A 17,249-nucleotide genomic window follows, 5' to 3' on the forward strand; every position below is an offset into this window, starting at 1 on the left:
GTTCTCCGATATCACTTCATGTCCTAGCCCATCAAGAATCTATCAAACTCTGCCTTAAATATACATAAAGCCTTGGTCTCCACAGCCACCAGTGGCAAAGAATTCCACAGATTCACCACTCTCTGGCGAAATGAATTCCTTCTCATCTCCATTCAGCACAGCTGTCTGAGGCAAAGAATTCCATTGCCCCCGCTAATGACCACTGGATTTAAATACATGTGAAATGGGGCATGGTCTATCCGCTGGGAATTCGAACGGAAATTTACCTGAGCTACATCAGTCAGCATCCCCGATCTTGCAGGACGTTTCCCGCCGGGAACGATTCTGCAAGCGGGATCTCTGGAAAGCGAGCGTTAACCAAAAAAAAATCCTACCATGAAAGCATTTTGAATAAGCCTTGAGGAGCCTGGCAGTGGATGGGCTACAGCAGCAGAAGACCACGAGCACATACATTCAGTGGCCACTTTATTAGTTGCAGGAGGTACCCAATATTGAATACCCATAGAGACCGGCGAATATTTGAGAGACTCATGCCGCTGAGCAGTTAGAGAGCCAACATCAGGCTCCCGAAACCCGACTGGAAGTGATCCGGCAAGAGGAGCAAATACCGCGAGCCATAAAAGCAACCTTCCCGATACGTTGTATTGGACAGATCCTCTTTCGTATGACTTATCTTACACGGGGGTGACTTAAGGGGCGGGGGTTCCGCGACCACTTTTACAGCAAAAAAAAAGCATGCAAAATAACATGAATTTTATTGCCAAACTTCTCTAATTAAACACAACAAGATACAAGGAAATTTATTTACAGATTCGTTTTTGCTGAATTCCCTGCAAATGGAATTGTTTAGCAAAGGGCTTGACATATCTTGTTCACAGTTGAAGTGGGAGGGAGCTGGGGAAGGGCTTTGATTTGATTCCGAATGAGCAGGTGACTCTGTGCTGGGACGTTTAAGGTGAAACTCGTCTTGCCCCGGGCAGGACGGGACCTGCTGGGCGGAGCTTCGAATCTCGCAGAGCGTAGGCGGCTCGAATTCACAGCCTGGGACTTGCAACTTTAACGAGAGGACGTCCGTCCCACGTTTGGGGTCTAGCAAGCTTTCCCGACCGATTAGATGCGATGGACCCTTGGGCGCCAGGTTGGGGACAGCTGGGATTGAATAATAAAGAGAGAACTTGTGAGATCGGCCCAGAAATCAACTGAGAAGATAAAGGCGGACGTGAGGTAAGGTTAACGCAGCTTTTTATATTTCTGCATGTGTTTCACCTTGTTCCCCTCAGGGATTCCCCTGTTCGCTGTACTCCTCCTCCTCAGCCCACGGTCCGACCCGGTCCGGTCGAAGATAACAAGTAAGAACACAGGTAATAGGAGCAGAAGTCGGCCATCTGCCCCGTCGAGCCGGCTCTGCCATTCAGTAAGTTCATGGCTGATCTGACCATGAAATCATCTCCACCTGCCTGCCTTTTCCCCATCACCCTGAATTCCCCTAGTATGCAAAAATCTATCAAAACCTTGTCTTAAATATATTTACTGAGGTATGCTCAACTGCTTTATCGGGCGGAGAATTCTCCACTCTCTGGGAAAGAAGATCTCCATCCTAAATCTACTCCCCGAATCTTGAGACTATGCATCCTCGGTCTAGTCTTTCCTACCACTGGGAAAAAAAAACATTCCTGCCTCTATTTTTCCATCCCTGTTATATTTTTATATGTACCTATCAGATCTCTTCTCAATCTTCTGAATTCCAGTGAGTACAGTCCCAGGTGAATCAATAGTTCCCCGTAGTCTAACCACCACCTCCCCCCATCTCAGGAATCAACCCGGTGAACCTCCTCTGTACCGCCACCAAAGCCAGACCCGACAGCTGTGTCAGGTGGGTGGCACCGTAGCTGCGGTGACCACCTCTTCCCCAAGCAGAGGATGTCGGTAGCAGGCTGCCCCGCTCCACGCGCATAATGAACAGCAAGGATCGGCAGAGATCCATACAGTTTGGCACCGGCAGCGTCTCAGGAGTTGCCAGTCAGGGTTGAAATCAACTTAGGAACTTCAGCTCCGGAGTTTTCCCTCTGTGTTTACGATCGAATCCTTTCTCGTGAGTAGATTCAGCCATAAGGTAGCGGAGGTTTGAGATCAGAGAATTCCTTCCAGACGAACTGTCAACCGCGGCTGACGAGCCATATCTGCCCGAAACGGCAATTATTATGACTCTTGCCCCGTCTCCTGTCAGTAGCCGGACTTGGTTGTCAGAGGCTATTTGAGGTGAACGCCATTGGGAGCATTTAATAGGCAGAGGGACCTTGTCCCCATTAGCACCCTTGACTGTAACAACCTGAAGGAATCAGGGCAGTGCAGCGAACACGAAAATAAAGAGAAAATGAAAAGATGATAAACCTTCAGCATTTCGGGCACCAACTCTAACGGGTACGACTTCACTCTGGGATTCAAAATCACATAAATATTATTTCAGTTCGATTTTGCTGCCATACTGTGGAGAAGGAATGGTTAAATAATATATTAAACCAAGTTCCTTCAGTATTGATTGACAGCAAGCTCCCGAGCCGGCTGCTCCGATTTCAGCAGAGAGGCCGCTCCCTCTCCTGAGGAATGTGTGTGTTGGAATTCGCCCTGCGGGCAGGCAGCTGCTTGCACAGAGATTCTGAGGTCTGAGCCCCACAGGATAACAGCCTGCACCGCCCAAGTCAGCCAAAGGCCCCTCAGCTGTTTGGCTGCATGAATCGATTAGGAAAATATATCAAAGAAGTGATAGAATTTTTAAGCGGGATCTCGGGGAGAAGAATGCCGCTTCTTATGTTTATTTCACAGTATTCATTCAAGCAACATTTTTGTTAAGGTGTCTTTGTTTTGGAGTCAGGGATCCAGGAGTCACCGGCTCTCTTATGCCGACGATATGATGTGTTCGGCTGCTGTTTTTTTTTGTTTGAAATCATTGCCACGGTTAGGATTTCCCATTGGTTTATTCAAGATCAAAGATGCATTGCGGTGTGTCAGGGAGGTTTTAAAATGATCCCGGTGAGCGAGTAGAAGCACAAGTTGTTTGTTGTCTTTGAAGGACCGCGTGCAAACTATGAAAAGCTTTAAAAACAGTTAAACTTACAAACAAGAGAAAATCTGCTCCTCCCCCTTTTTCCCGTGGCCTTCTGTCTCTTTCAACAATCAACCTCCCAGCATCTGTACTTCATCCCTCCCCCTTCAGGATCCACCTATCATATGGAGCTTCCCTCCTTCCCTCACTCCCCCTCCAACTTATAAATCTACTCCTCAGTTCTGTTTTCTCCGAAGAGTCTCGTCCGATCTATCGACTGTATTTTTCCCACAGTTGCTGGCTGGCCTGCTGAGTTCCTCCATCATTTTGTATGTGAAACAATATACCCGTCAATTTAGTGCTTTGGTGAACCCCTTTGGTCGCATCCACTAAAGGAAAGATTCAGAAACGCGAGAAAATCTGTAGATGCTGGAAATCTGCATGCAGCACGCACAAATTGCAGTAGGAACTCAGGAGGCCAGGCATCGCCTATGGAAATTCGTAAACAGTTAGCGATTCGACCTGAAAACTTTCATCAGACTCATTTTCTTATGTCTGTTCGCCTTCGTAACTTTTTGCTCAAATTTAAAACATGTATTCCTTTTGAAAACAGGAGGATAGATAGATAGATAGATAGATAGATAGACCTCAGTATGTGCGGTTGGGAGACTGTAGGTCTGACACGGTGGTCAGCAGCACAGGAGCGCCACAGGGAACCGTACTCTCTCCGGTCCTGTTCACCCTGTACACATCAGACTTACAATATAACTCGGAGTCCTGCCATGTGCAGAAGTTCGCTGATGACACGGCCATAGTGGGGTGTGTCAGGAATGGACAGGAGGAGGAGTATAGGAAACTGATACAGGACTTTGTGATATGGTGCAACTCAAACTACCTGCGTCTCAATATCACCAAGACCAAGGAGATGGTGGTGGACTTTAGGAGATCTAGGCCTCATATAGAGCCAGTGATCATTAATGGAGAATGTGTGGAGCAGGTTAAGACCTACAAGTATCTGGGAGTACAGTTAGACGAGAAGCTAGACTGGACTGCCAACACAGATGCCTTGTGAAGGAAGGCACAGAGTCGGCTGTACTTCCTTAGAAGGTTGGCGTCATTCAATGTCTGTAGTGAGATGCTGAAGATGTTCTATAGGTCAGTTGTGGAGAGCGCCCTTTTCTTTGTGGTGGCGTGTTGGGGAGGAAGCATTAAGAAGAGGGACACCTCACGTCTTAATAAGCTGGTAAGGAAGGCGGGCTCTGTCGTGGGCAAAGTACTGGAGAGTTTAACATCGGTAGCTGAGCGAAGGGTGCTGAGTAGGCTACGGTCAATTATGGAAAACTCTGAACATCCTCTACATAGCACCATCCAGAGACAGAGAAGCAGTTTCAGCGACAGGTTACTATCGATGCAATGCTCCTCAGACAGGATGAAGAGGTCAATACTCCCCAATGCCATTAGGCTTTACAATTCAACCGCCAGGACTTAAGAACTTTTTAAAAGCTATTATTAATGCTTTTTGAGATAGTGATTTAGATGCATATCATATTTTTTACTGAGTTAAGTATTGTATGTAATTAGTTTTGCTACAACAAGTGTATGGGACATTGGAAAAAAAAGTTGAATTTCCCCATGGGGATGAATAAAGTATCTATCTATCTATCTATCTATCTATCTATCTATCTATCTATCTATCTATCTATCTATCTATCTATCTATCTATCTATCTATCTATCTATCTATCTATCATTAGCCCGTTGATAATCCATACCATGAATGACACAACAGGTGTCATAAGGAAATAAATTCCAAAAGCATTAGAAAACTAAATAAGCGAAAAAGAAATGATAATATTTACAACTGTGAGATCAAAACTCGACTCCTGAGAGCTGATAAACCCCAGGGACCTAATGGTCATCAGTCCACCTATGTCGTGGACATTTATTTTGTTCGAAAAATCACTCGATCACGTGCCTAGGTTCCGGCTGCTTTCCTGGGCTGCGTAAGTCCAGGAAAGACACACTCTGGTCCCGCCAAACCCGCGAGACTGATGCGGCGCACCCACCCCAAACCCGGTTTGTGTGAATGCTGTGTAATTTGCTACCCTGTTAAAGCTCAATGCCCAGAAATAACAGACAGCACACTGAATACGATTAAAGAAATTATATTTGTGAGTCTTAACTGAAAGATTCGTAAAGATAAGAAAGATTAAAAAATACTAAGGGCCGCTTATAATTAAACAGTCAATGTGCACAAGTTGGAGCTCAGTTCATCGATCCTCCATCGATCTCGGCGCCTGTCTCCATGTAATTACAATTTCTCCAATGCGTCCAGTCCTACCACCGCTTCTCTCTAGCGTCTTCCCTCTTCACCTCCCTCCAAACAAAGAAGCCAGCTCTCATTCCAGAGCATCTGTTATTTTTCCCGATAACTCAAACACTGCTTCTACAGAGAGAACATTAGATTGGCGGTGAAACATTTCCCGGGGTGTTACACTGTGGAGAGAGAATCTGGACCATAACCCTTCACAGTCTCAGATCCACACACCTATCGATAAGCCCATAAGACACAGCAGCAGAATTTGGCCATCTGGCCCCATCAACTCTGCTCCGGAATTCAATCCTGGCTGATCTTTCCCTCCTCTGCCTCAGCCCCGACGGCACGGCCTTCCCCCCGTAACCTGTGAACAAGGAGAAGGAGATAAGTCCGTGGCCCAAGGTAGAAGGAGATCAGTTATACGGCTCTCGTTATATGCACATGCGGAACAACTCTTTAAATGGTTATGCAGAAATGTTGAAGTTAATAACTCACTTATTTCTACTGTCACGTACCCAGTGACCGGGTTAAAGAACCAGCAGAAATGCAAAACACACTGGAATCTGGTATTGCTATAAATTAGTAATGCTTTTTAGTAAACTACGCAATACGGTAATATAAATGCAAATATATCAAACAGGTTAGCAGTGATACAGATATAGATATCTGTGGGACAAAACTAGGCTCTTGCAAACCCAGGGGTTATTGGATACAAGCTTACGATGATGAAGACAGTTTAGTTCAGTTCGTGGTATTTTGTTGAGTAACGTTGGAGAGAGAGAGAGAGTGGGGGTCTGAGAGGTGATCCCGTCGATCTTCCCGTTGTCTTCCGATGTCCTGTTGTGGTTACCGACTACGACCATGATACTTACGAACTTTCTTCATTGGTCGCAACTCTTCACATTGTCAGCCACTGATCGATTTCCCTGAATCGATCCTCCAACACCCGACTTTCACATGGGTGCACAAAGTTCGTTCAATGTCCCACACAGTGTGTGTCTCGTGGTGTGTCTGTGTGTGTAACAGTGGATCTGCTTTTTATCTCCACATGCTGGACATCAGCTGTCCATCAAACTGATCCTCCCATCACTTTCTGCAGAAACCGTACAAGCAGGCAAGTAACCTTGTGAAAGTTGAACCATCAGATGAGGAACCATAACATCAATCTTTCGAGCACTTTCAGTCTCTCTCTCTCTCTCTCTCTCTCTCTCTCTCTCTCTCTCTCTCTCTCTCTCTCACTCTCTCTCTCTCTCTCTCTCTCTCTCCCTCTCTGTCTCTCTCCCTCTCTCTCTCTCTCTCTATTGCTCTGGACGACTCCCCCCCCCCCTCTCTTAAAAGCACCACCGTTCATAGAGTCTCTTCTGGACCCCTTTCCATACTAGGGTGACCCACAACACCCCCTCATTTTAATAAATTCTTACGGAGGGAAAAATTTCAGGTTATATGTGCAAAACAATACATGAGTAATCATCAGATAACAGAGTAAAACGAGTACAGTTTCAAACTTAACATCTAGATAAACAATCGGCTATAATGTTGTCAGTACCTTTGACATGTCTAATTTCGATGTCATATTCTAGCAATATGAGACTACAATTCAAAACCCTTCTGTTCTTATTTTTTATATTAGCCAGAAATACTGAAGGATTATGATCTGTGTAAACCATTAGTGGATTCTGGGCAGGACAAATATAAACTTCGAAATGTTGCAAAGATAGAATAAGTGGCAGTAACTCTTTTTCCATAGTGGAATAGTTTTTTTTCTGGTGTACATTATATTTCTTGGAGAAATAAGCCACTAGTTGTTCAATGTCATCCGCACATTTTTGCAATAATACTGCTCCGAAAGTCAGGTCACTAGCATCTGTTGCTATAGAGAATGATTTGGAATAGTCTGGTGCTCTGAATATGGGATTATAACACAATATAATTTACAGTTGTTCAAACAATATTCCCACAGCCAGAGGGTGCTCTTCCCATGTGTCACGACAGACCACTAAAACATCAATATATGTATGCCCCTGTGTTTTCTAAGCCTCTAATTACCGAGTCAATCATCCTTTGAGATGTTCCTGGAATATATTTCATTCCGAAAGGTAAAACATTATATTCATACAGCCCTGAAGGTGAGACAAAGGCTGAGATTTCCCTAGACATTTCATTCAAAGGAACACACCAATATCCTTTCAGCAAGTCAATATTCTGTAAGGTACGTAGCCGTCCCCACTTTATCAATGTAATCATCTACTCTCGGGATAGGATCAGCATCTGTCTTTGTGATGGCATTGACTTTCCTGTAGTCAGTACAGAATCTCATGCTACCGTCCAATTTCGGTACAAGTATACAAGGCGCTGCTCACTCTGAGGTAGGTCGCCAAATAATACCAGCTGCTAGCATGTACTCAATTTCTTTTTCCACCAGCTTGCTTTTCTCAAATTTCATTCTGTAGGGATGCTTTTTAATGGGCTGGGCTGACTTTACAGTGATGTCACGCACGCGTCGTGCACGGTCTTAGAATATCACGGAATAAACCTTTAGGTCAGTTAATTAAAATATTCAGCATTTTTGCTGCTTTGACTGCAAATGCTGAATTTTCCCAGCAATATTTTTCAAAACATCATACTCTCTGAGTCTTCTGAAAACTACAGGGAGTTCGGTAAAATTATTTTGTCTTCTAGTACTAGACACGACAAACTCCTCCGTTGTCATGACAGTGCTCACTGATGCAGGATCGGAGTCATGATAACACTTGATCACATTTACATTCTGACCTGACCATTGCTCTCTGAGTAAGGTCAAAGGTGACATAATACGCTTAACTCTCAACTCCTTAACTATCCCCTGGAATGTTCTCGATATAAAGTTACTACCCTGTTTAGATTGGATTTTTTTAGGTAAACCGACTAGTATGGAGAATTTGTTAAGTGCTTTTACGTTGATGTTCCGGAGGGGCACCATTCATTGGAACCGAGACACAGCACATTTGATGGTTAACAGATACTCGTAGCCAGCTGCCGTGTTTGGCAATGAGCCCGCACAATCCACTATGACCCCGGAAAATAGTTCACCAAAAACAGGTATCAGCCAAGATGGTGCTTTTGGGATCATCTGATTAGGATTTCCTGCACGCTGACGGGTATGGCCAGTCCTGCACAAGTTCACAACATCGTTCCTTAAATGAGGTCGGGAGAATTCCTTCACAATTCCATTTATTGGATTTTCCACTTCAGAGTGTTCACCTGAAGCCATACTATGAGCCACGTTTAAAATTTCAGCCCTGTAAACTTCCGGGACCACCACTTGATGTTCAATAGACCGATCCTCATCTGCAAGCACAGTAGGTGGTCTCCATTCCTCATCAACACCCCACCTCTGACATAATATCCTACTGACTCTCTCTGAAACTCCTGTTCTGTGAGAGCTGTCTCCTTTAAAGTCACAATTTCCGGATTTTTATTTTGCTCCTCTCCCTTTTTGCTTCCTCAGCTGCCATTTTGTTTTTTTCTTTACTCGGAACTCATGTTCATAGTGCATTTTATCTGCCTGAAGCTGAACCTCAGCCTCAGTAAGTGCTTTACCCTCAACAAACATCTCCACGCCTCCTCTTTGAATTTCCCCTCGGCTGCATAATGATGTGTTATTAACAGCTGAACCTGAGCCCTCCACATGCGAGTGGTCAATTTAATCTTTAGCTTGCGATCAATTCCCATCAGTACATCCCTCTTAGCCTCATCCAAAGCATCAGGGGTTGGATCCACCATAAACATAATAACCACAAACTCCATTTTTGCTGTTTTTTCACACAACCACATCAAAATAAGGGAATGTACGCCAACCAATTCAAAGAATCCCCCACACAATTCTGTTCAAAGCCCCGGACGTAGGCCCTAATTTTGGACGCGTCCACAGGGACTGAGTTAAAGAACCAACAGAAATGGAAAACACTCTGGACTCTGGTATTGCTATAAAATAATAATGTTTATTAGTAAACTACGCAGTATAGTAATATAAAAACAAATACATCAAACGGGTTGGCAATGATACAGATATAGATATATATGCATGTGTGGAACAAAACCAGGCTCTTTCAAACCCAGGGGTAATTGGATATAATGTTGCGATGATGAAGAGAGTTCAATTCAGTCCGTGGTATTTAGTTGAGTAACGGGGGGGGGGGGAGAGAGAGAGAGAGAGAGAGATAGATATGCTGCTGTCAGTTATCCCGCTGTCTTCTGAATTCCTGTTGTGGTCACCGACTATGACCATCATACGTACGACCATTCTGCAGTGGTGGAATTATCACACAGGCAAGGGTGGACACACAAGTAATTCCCCACCGCTCGCACTTTTGGCAATGTGAGCTACTGATCGATTATCCCGAATCGATCCTCCAAATCCCCACCTTCACGTGGGTGCACAAAGCTCGTTCAGTGTCCGACACAGTGTGTGTCTCGTGTGTCTGTCTCTAGCCCAGCGGATCTGCTTCTTATCTCCACATGCTGGACATCAGCTGTCCATCAACCTGCTCCTCCCATCACTTTCTGCAGAAACCGTACAAGCAGGCAAGTAACCTTGTGAAAGGTGAACAATCAGCTGAGGAACCATAACATCAATCTTTCGAGCAGTTTCAGTCTCTCTCTCTCTCTCTCTCTCTCTCTCTCTCTCTCTCTCTCTCTCTCTCTCTCTCTCTCTCTCTCTCATTGCGCTGGACGCCTCACTCTCTCTCTCCTAATAGCACCACCGTTCACAGAGTCTCTTCTGGTCCCCTAGGGTCCTAACTAGGTTGACCCCGAACACCTCCTCCTTTTAAGAAATTCTTACGGAGGAGCATTTCAGGTTATATGTGTATTACAGTGTTTAAAAGAATACACGACTAATTATCAAACAACCTAGTAAAACGGGTAGGGTTTCAAACTTAACTTCTAGATAAACAATCAGCTGTAATGTTGTCCGTACCTTTTTCATGTCTAATTTCTAGATCATATTCTTGCAATAACAAACTCCAGTTCAACAACCTTCTGTTCATATATTTCATATTAGACAGAAATACTAAGGGATTATGATCTGCGTAAACGAACCGTGGTTTCTGGGCAGGTCAAATCTTAACTTTGAAATTTTGGAAAGACAGAATAAGGGACAGTAACTCTTTTTCCACAGTGGAATATATTTTCTGGTGTACATTAAATTTCTTGGTGAAATAAGCCACTGGGTGTTCAATGTCATCCGCACCTTCTTGCAATAATACTGCTCCAGCACCCTCGTCACTAGCATCTGTTGCTATGGACTATGGTTTGGAAAAGTCAGATGCTCTTAGCATTGGGATTATAACACAATATAGTTTACAGTTCGTCAAACAATTTTCCCACAGCCGCCGGGTGCTCGTCCCACGTGTCACTCCAGACCAGTAAATCATCGGAATAAGACCCTGTGCTTTCTAACCCTCTAATTAGCGAGTTAATCATCCTTTGAAATGTTCCTGTAGCATTTTTCATTTCGAAAGGTAAATTATTATTTTCATACAGCCCTGGAGGTGTGACGTGTGCTGATATTTCTCTAGCCCTTTCATTCAAATGAACAGACCAATATCCTTTCAGGAAGTCAATATTCTGTCAGGTACGTAGCCGTCCCCACTTTATCAACGTAATCATCTACTCTCGGGATAGGATCAGCATCTGTCTTTGTGTTGGCATTGACTTTCCTGTATTCAGTACAGAATCTCATGCTACCGTCCGATTTCGGTACAAGTATTCAAGGCGCTGCCCAGTCTGAGGTAGATCGCCGAATAATACCAGCTGCAAGCATGTACTCAATTTCATTTTCCACAAGCTTGCTTTTCTCAAAGTTCATTCTGTAGGGATGCTTTTTAATGGGCTGGGCTGACTTTACTGTGATGTCATGCACCGCGTCGTGCACGGTCTTAGAATATCATTGAATAAACCTTTATGCCGGTTAATTAAAATCTTCAGTAGTTTTTGCTGCTTTGAGTACAAATGTTGAATTTTCCTATCAATATTTTTCAAAACATCAGACTTTCTCAGTCTTGTGAAAAATACAGGGAGTTCAGTAAAATGATTTGGTATTCCTGTACTAGACACGACAATCTCCTCCGTTGTCATGACAGTGCTCACTGGTGCAGGATCGGAGTCATGATAACACGTGATCACACTTACATTCTGACCTGAACATTGCTCTCTGAGTAAGGTCAAAGGTGACAAAATACGCTTAACTCTCAACTCCTTAACTATCCCCTGGATTGTCCTCGATGTATCGTTTCTACCCTGGTCAGATTGGATTTCCTCAGGTAGAACTAACTGTGTGGAGAATTTGATAAGTGCTATTACCTTGATGTTCCAGAGGGGCACCATGCCATGGAACCTGGACACAGCACATATGATGGTTAAAAGATACTCGTAGCCAGCTGCAGTCTTTGGCAATGGGCCCACACAATCCACCACAAACCCTGGAAAATAGTTCACCAAAAACAGGTATCAGCCTAAATGGTTCTTTTGGGATCACCTGATTATTTTTACTGAACGCTGACAGGTATGGCAAGTCCTGCAGAAGTTCACAACATCCTTCCTTAAATTAGTTCGGTAAAATTCCTTCACAATTCCATTTACTGGCTTTTCCACTTCAAAGTGTTCGCCTAAAGACATACTATGAGCCACGTTTAAAATTTCAGTCCTGTAACTTCCGGGACCACCACTTGATGTTCAATAGACCGATCCTCATCTGCAAGCACAGTAGGTGGTCTCCATTCCTCATCAACACCCTACCTCTAGGATAATATCCTACTGACTCTCACTGAACCTCCTCTTCTGTGAGAGCTGTCTCCTCTAAAGTCACAATTTCCGTATTTTTATTTTGCTCCTCTCTCTTCTGGTTTGCTTCCGCAGCCGCCAGTTTTATTTGTTTTGATTTTTCTTTACTCAGAACTCATGTTCATACTGCATTTTACCTGCCTGAAGCCGAACCTCAGCCTCAGTAAGTGCTTTACCCTCAACAAACATCTCCACCCCTCCTCTTTGAATTTCCCCGCGGTTGCATAATGATGTGTTATTAACATCTGTACCTGAGCCCACCACGTGCGAGTGGTCAATTTAATCTTTAGCTTATGAGCAATTCCCATCAGTACATCACTCTTAGCCTCAGTCAAAGCATCAGGTGTTGGTCCCAGCATAAACAAAGAAACCTCAAAATCCATTTCTGCTGTTTTACCACACAACCAAATCAAAATAAGGGAATGTAAGCTAATCAATTCAAAGAATCCCCCACACAATTTTGTTCAAAGCCCCGGACGTAGGCCCCAATTTTGGACGCGTCCAAAGGGACTGGGTTAAATAATCAGCTGAAATGGAAAACACTTTGGAGTCTGTTATTGCTATAATCTAATAATGTTTATTAATAAACTACACAGTACAGTAATATAAAAACAAATATATCAAACAGGTTGGCAATGATACAGATATATATATCTGTGTGTGTGTGTGTGTGTGGAATAAAAGCAGGCTCTTACAAACCCAGGGGTAATTGGATATAATCTTACGATGATGAACTGAGTTCAATTCAGTCCGTGGTATTTAGTTGAGTAACGTTGCTGAGATAGAGAGAGAGAGAGAGAGGGAGAGAGAGTTGAGAGGTGATGCCGTCGATTATCCCGTTGTCTTGTGAAGTCCTGTTGTGGTCACCGACTATCACCATGATACGTACAACCGTTCTTCAGTGGTGGATTTATCACACAGGCAAGGGTGGACACACAAATAATTCCCCACCGGTCGCACTTTTCGCACAGTGAGCCACTGATCGATTACCCCGAATCGATCCTCCAAACCCCCACCTTCACCTGGGTGCACAAAGCTCGTTCAGTGTCCGACACAGTGTGTGTCTCGTGGTGTGTCTGTCTGTGGCCCAGCGGATCTGCTTCTTATCTCCACATGCTGGACATCAGCTGTCCATCAACCTGCTCCTCCCATCACTTTCTGCAGAAACCGTACAAGCAGGCAAGTAACCTTGTGAAAGGTGAACAATCAGCAGAGGAACCATAACATCAAACTTTCCAGCAGTTTCAGTCTCTCTCTCTCTGTCTCTCTCCCTCTCTGATTGCGGTGGACGCCTCCCCCCCTCTCTCCTAATAGCAACACAGTTCATAGGGTCTCTTCGTCACCCCTTTCCAAACTGGGGTGACGCCTAACACCTCCTCCTTTTAAGAAATTCTTACGGAGGAGAATTTCAGGTTATATGTGTATTACACAGATTAAAACAATACATGATAATTATCAAATAACCGCGTAATAAGGGTAGAGTTCCAAACTTAACATTTAGATAAACAATAGCTATAATGTTGTCCGTATCTTTGACATGTCTAATTTCTAGATCATATTCTTGCAATATCAGACTCCAATTCAGCAACCTTCTGTTCTTATTTTTCATATTAGCCAGAAATACTAATGGATTATGATATGTGTAAACTATCCGTGGTTTCTGGGAAGGACAAATCATAACTTCAAAATTTTGCAGAGACGGAATAAGTGACAGTAACTCTTTTTCCACAGTGGAATATATTTTCTGGAGTACATTAAATTTACTGGAGAAATAAGCCACTGGGTGTTCAATGTCATCCGCACCTTTTTGCAATAATACTGCTCCAGCACCCTCGTCACTAGCATCTGTTGCTATGGAGAATGTTTTGGAAAAGTCAAGTGCTCTGAGTATGGGATTACAGCACAATATAATTTACAGTTGCTCTACAGTTTCCCACAGCCAGAGGGTGCACGTCCCACGTGTCACTCCAGACCAGTAAATCATCGGAATAAGACCCTCTGTTTTCTAACCCTCTAATTAGCGAGTTAATCATACTTTGAAATGTTCCTGGAACATTTTTCATTCCGAAACGTAAAGCATTATTTTCATACAGCCCTGGAGGTGTGACAAGTGCTGAGATTTCTCTAGCCCTTTCAGTCAAAGGAACACACCAATATCCTTTCAGCAAGTCAATTTTCTGTAAGGTACGTAACCGTCCCGACTTTATCAATGTATTCGTCTACTCTCGGGATAGGATCAGCATCTGTATTTGTGATGGCATTGACTTTCCTGTAGTCAGTACAGAATCTCATGCTACCGTCCGATTTAGGTACAGATATACAAGGCGCTGCCCACTCTAGCAAGTACTCAATTTCTTTTTCCACCAGCTTGCTTTTCTCAAATTTCATTCTGTAGGGATGCTTTTTAATGGGCTGGGCTGACTTTCCAGTGATGTCATGCACGCGTCGTGCACGGCCTTAGAATATCACGGAATAAACCTTGAGGTCAGTTAATTAAAATATTCCGCTTTTTTGCTGCTTTGACTGCAAATGCTGAATTTTCACATCAATATTTATCAAAACATTATGCATTCTGAGTCTTCTGAAAACTACAGGGAGTTCAGTAAAGTGATTTGGTGTTCTAGTACTAGACACGACGATCTCCTCCGTTGTCATGACAGTGCTCACTGGTGCAGGGTCGGAGTCATGATAACACTTGATCACATTTACATTCTGACCTGTCCATTGCTCTCTGAGTAAGTTCAAAGGTGACATAATACGCTTAACTCTCAACTCCTTAACTAACCCCCGGAATGTTCTCGATGTAAAGTTACTGCCCTGGTCAGATTGCATTTCTTATTGTAGACCTACCAGTGTGGAGAATTTGATAAGTGCTTTTACCTTGATGTTCCAGAGGGGCACCATTCCATGGAACCTAGACACTGCACATATGATGGTTAACATATACTCGTAGCCAGCTGCAGTCTTTGGCAATGGGCCCAGACTATCCACTATAACCCTGGAAAATAGTTCACCAAAAACAGGTATCAGCCTAAATGGTGTGTTTAGGATCACCTGGTTAGGTTTTCCTGCACGCTGACAGGTATGGCAAGTCCTACACAAGTTCACAAAATCCTTCCTTAAATTAGGTCGGCAGAATTCCTTCACAATTCCATTTACTGGCTTTTCCAATTCAAAGTGTTCACCTAAAGATATACTATGAGCCACTTTTAAAATTTCAACCCTGTAAACTTCCGGGACCACCACTTGATGTTCAATAGACCGATCCTCATCTGCAAGCACAGTAGGTGGTCTCAATTCCTCATCAACAACACACCTCTAAGATAATATCCCACTGACTCTCTCTGAATCTCCTCTTCTGTGAGAGCTGTCTCCTTTAAAGTCACAATTTCCGGATTTTAATTTTGCTCCTCTCTCTTCCTTTTTGCTTCCGCAGCCACCAGTTATTATGTTTTTTTTTTACTCGGAACAGCTGTTCCTACTGCATTTTATCTGCCTGGAGCTGAACCTCAGCCTCTGTAAGTGCTTTACCCTCAGCAAACATCTCCAAGCCTCAGATTTGAATTTCCCCTCGGCTGCATAATACTGTGTTATTAACAGCTGTTCCTGAGCCCTCCACGTGCGAGTGGTCAATTTAATCTTTAGCTTAGGAGCAATTTTCCACACAACCAAATCAAAATAAGTGATTGTACGCCAAACAATTCATAGAATCCCCCACCCAACTTTGTTCAAAGCCCCGGACGTAGGCCCCAATTTTGGACGTGTCCACAGGGACGGGGTTAAAGAACCAGCAGAAATGGAAAACACTGGAGAGTGGTATTGCTATAAACTAATAATTTTACTTAGTAAATTACACATTATAGTAATAAAAAAACAAATATATCAAACGGGTTGGCAATGATACAGATATAGATATATATGTAAGCCTGGAACAAAACCAGGCTCTTTCAAACCCACGGGTAATTGGATATAATCTTACGATGATGAAGAGAGTTCAATTCAGTTCATGGTATTTAGTTGTGTAACATTGCTGAGATGGAGATAGATAGAAAGGGAGAGAGAGAGAGAGAGAGAGAGAGAGGTGAGAGGTGATGCCGTCGATTAACCTGTTGTCTTCTGAAATCGTGTTGTAGTCACCCACTATGAACATCATACGTACGACCGTTTTTCAGTTGTGGAACTATCACACAGGCAAGGGTGGACACACAAATAATTCCCCACCGGTCGCACTTTTCACACTGTGAGTCACTGGGCGATTTCCCCAATCGATCCTCCAAAACCCCACCTTTAAGTGAGTGCACAAAGCACGTTCAGTGTCCGACACAGTGTGTGTCTCGTAGTTTGTCTGTCTGTGGCCCAGCGGATCTGCTTCTTATCTCCACATGCTGGACATCAGCTGTCCATCAACCTGCTCCTCACATCACTTTCTGCAGAAACCGTACAAGCAGGCAAGTAACCTTGTGAAAGGTGAACACTCTGCAGAGGAACCATAACATCAATCTTTCGAGCAGTTTCAGTCTCTCTCTCAGACTCTCTATCTCTATCTCTTTCTCTCTCTCGCTCCCCCTCTCCCCCTACCTCTCCCTATCCCTCTCCTTCACACCCCCCTCGCCCACTGGACGACTCCCCCTCTCTCCTAATAGCAGCACAATTCATAGGGTCTCTTCTGGACCCCTTTCCACACTAGGGTGACCCCAAACACCTCCTCCTTTTAAGAAATACTTTCGGAGGAGAATTTCAGGTTATATGTGTATTACAGAGTTTAAAACAATACATGAGTAATTATCAAATAACCTAGCAAAGCGAGTAGAGTTTCAATCTTAACATCTAGATAAACAATAGGCTATAATTTTGTCCATACCTTTGACATGTCTAATTTCTAGATCATATTCTTGCAATATCAGACTTCAGTTTACCAACCTTCTGTTCTTATTTTTCATATTAGCCAGAAATACTAACGGATTATGATCTGTGTAAACTCTCAGTGGTTTCTGGGCAGGACAATTTTAACTTCGAATTTTGCAGAGACAGAATAATTGACAGTAACTCTTTTTCCGCATTGCAATAT

The 17,249-nt window shown here is 43.6% G+C and overlaps 1 long non-coding RNA gene across 1 annotated transcript in view; it reads left to right on the top strand.

Moving 5' to 3' along the window:
* Window positions 1-1,059: 1,059 nt before the first annotated feature.
* Window positions 1,060-17,249, top strand: part of LOC140722316 (uncharacterized) — a 72,321-nt gene continuing 56,131 nt past the window's right edge. The window contains exon 1 of the long non-coding RNA XR_012097580.1: window positions 1,060-1,224. This is a non-coding gene — a long non-coding RNA (uncharacterized lncRNA). The remainder of the gene's footprint in view (window positions 1,225-17,249) is intronic.

Source organism: Hemitrygon akajei, unplaced genomic scaffold (genome assembly GCF_048418815.1).
Source record: "Hemitrygon akajei unplaced genomic scaffold, sHemAka1.3 Scf000074, whole genome shotgun sequence".
In the NCBI taxonomy this organism is placed as follows: domain Eukaryota; kingdom Metazoa; phylum Chordata; class Chondrichthyes; order Myliobatiformes; family Dasyatidae; genus Hemitrygon; species Hemitrygon akajei.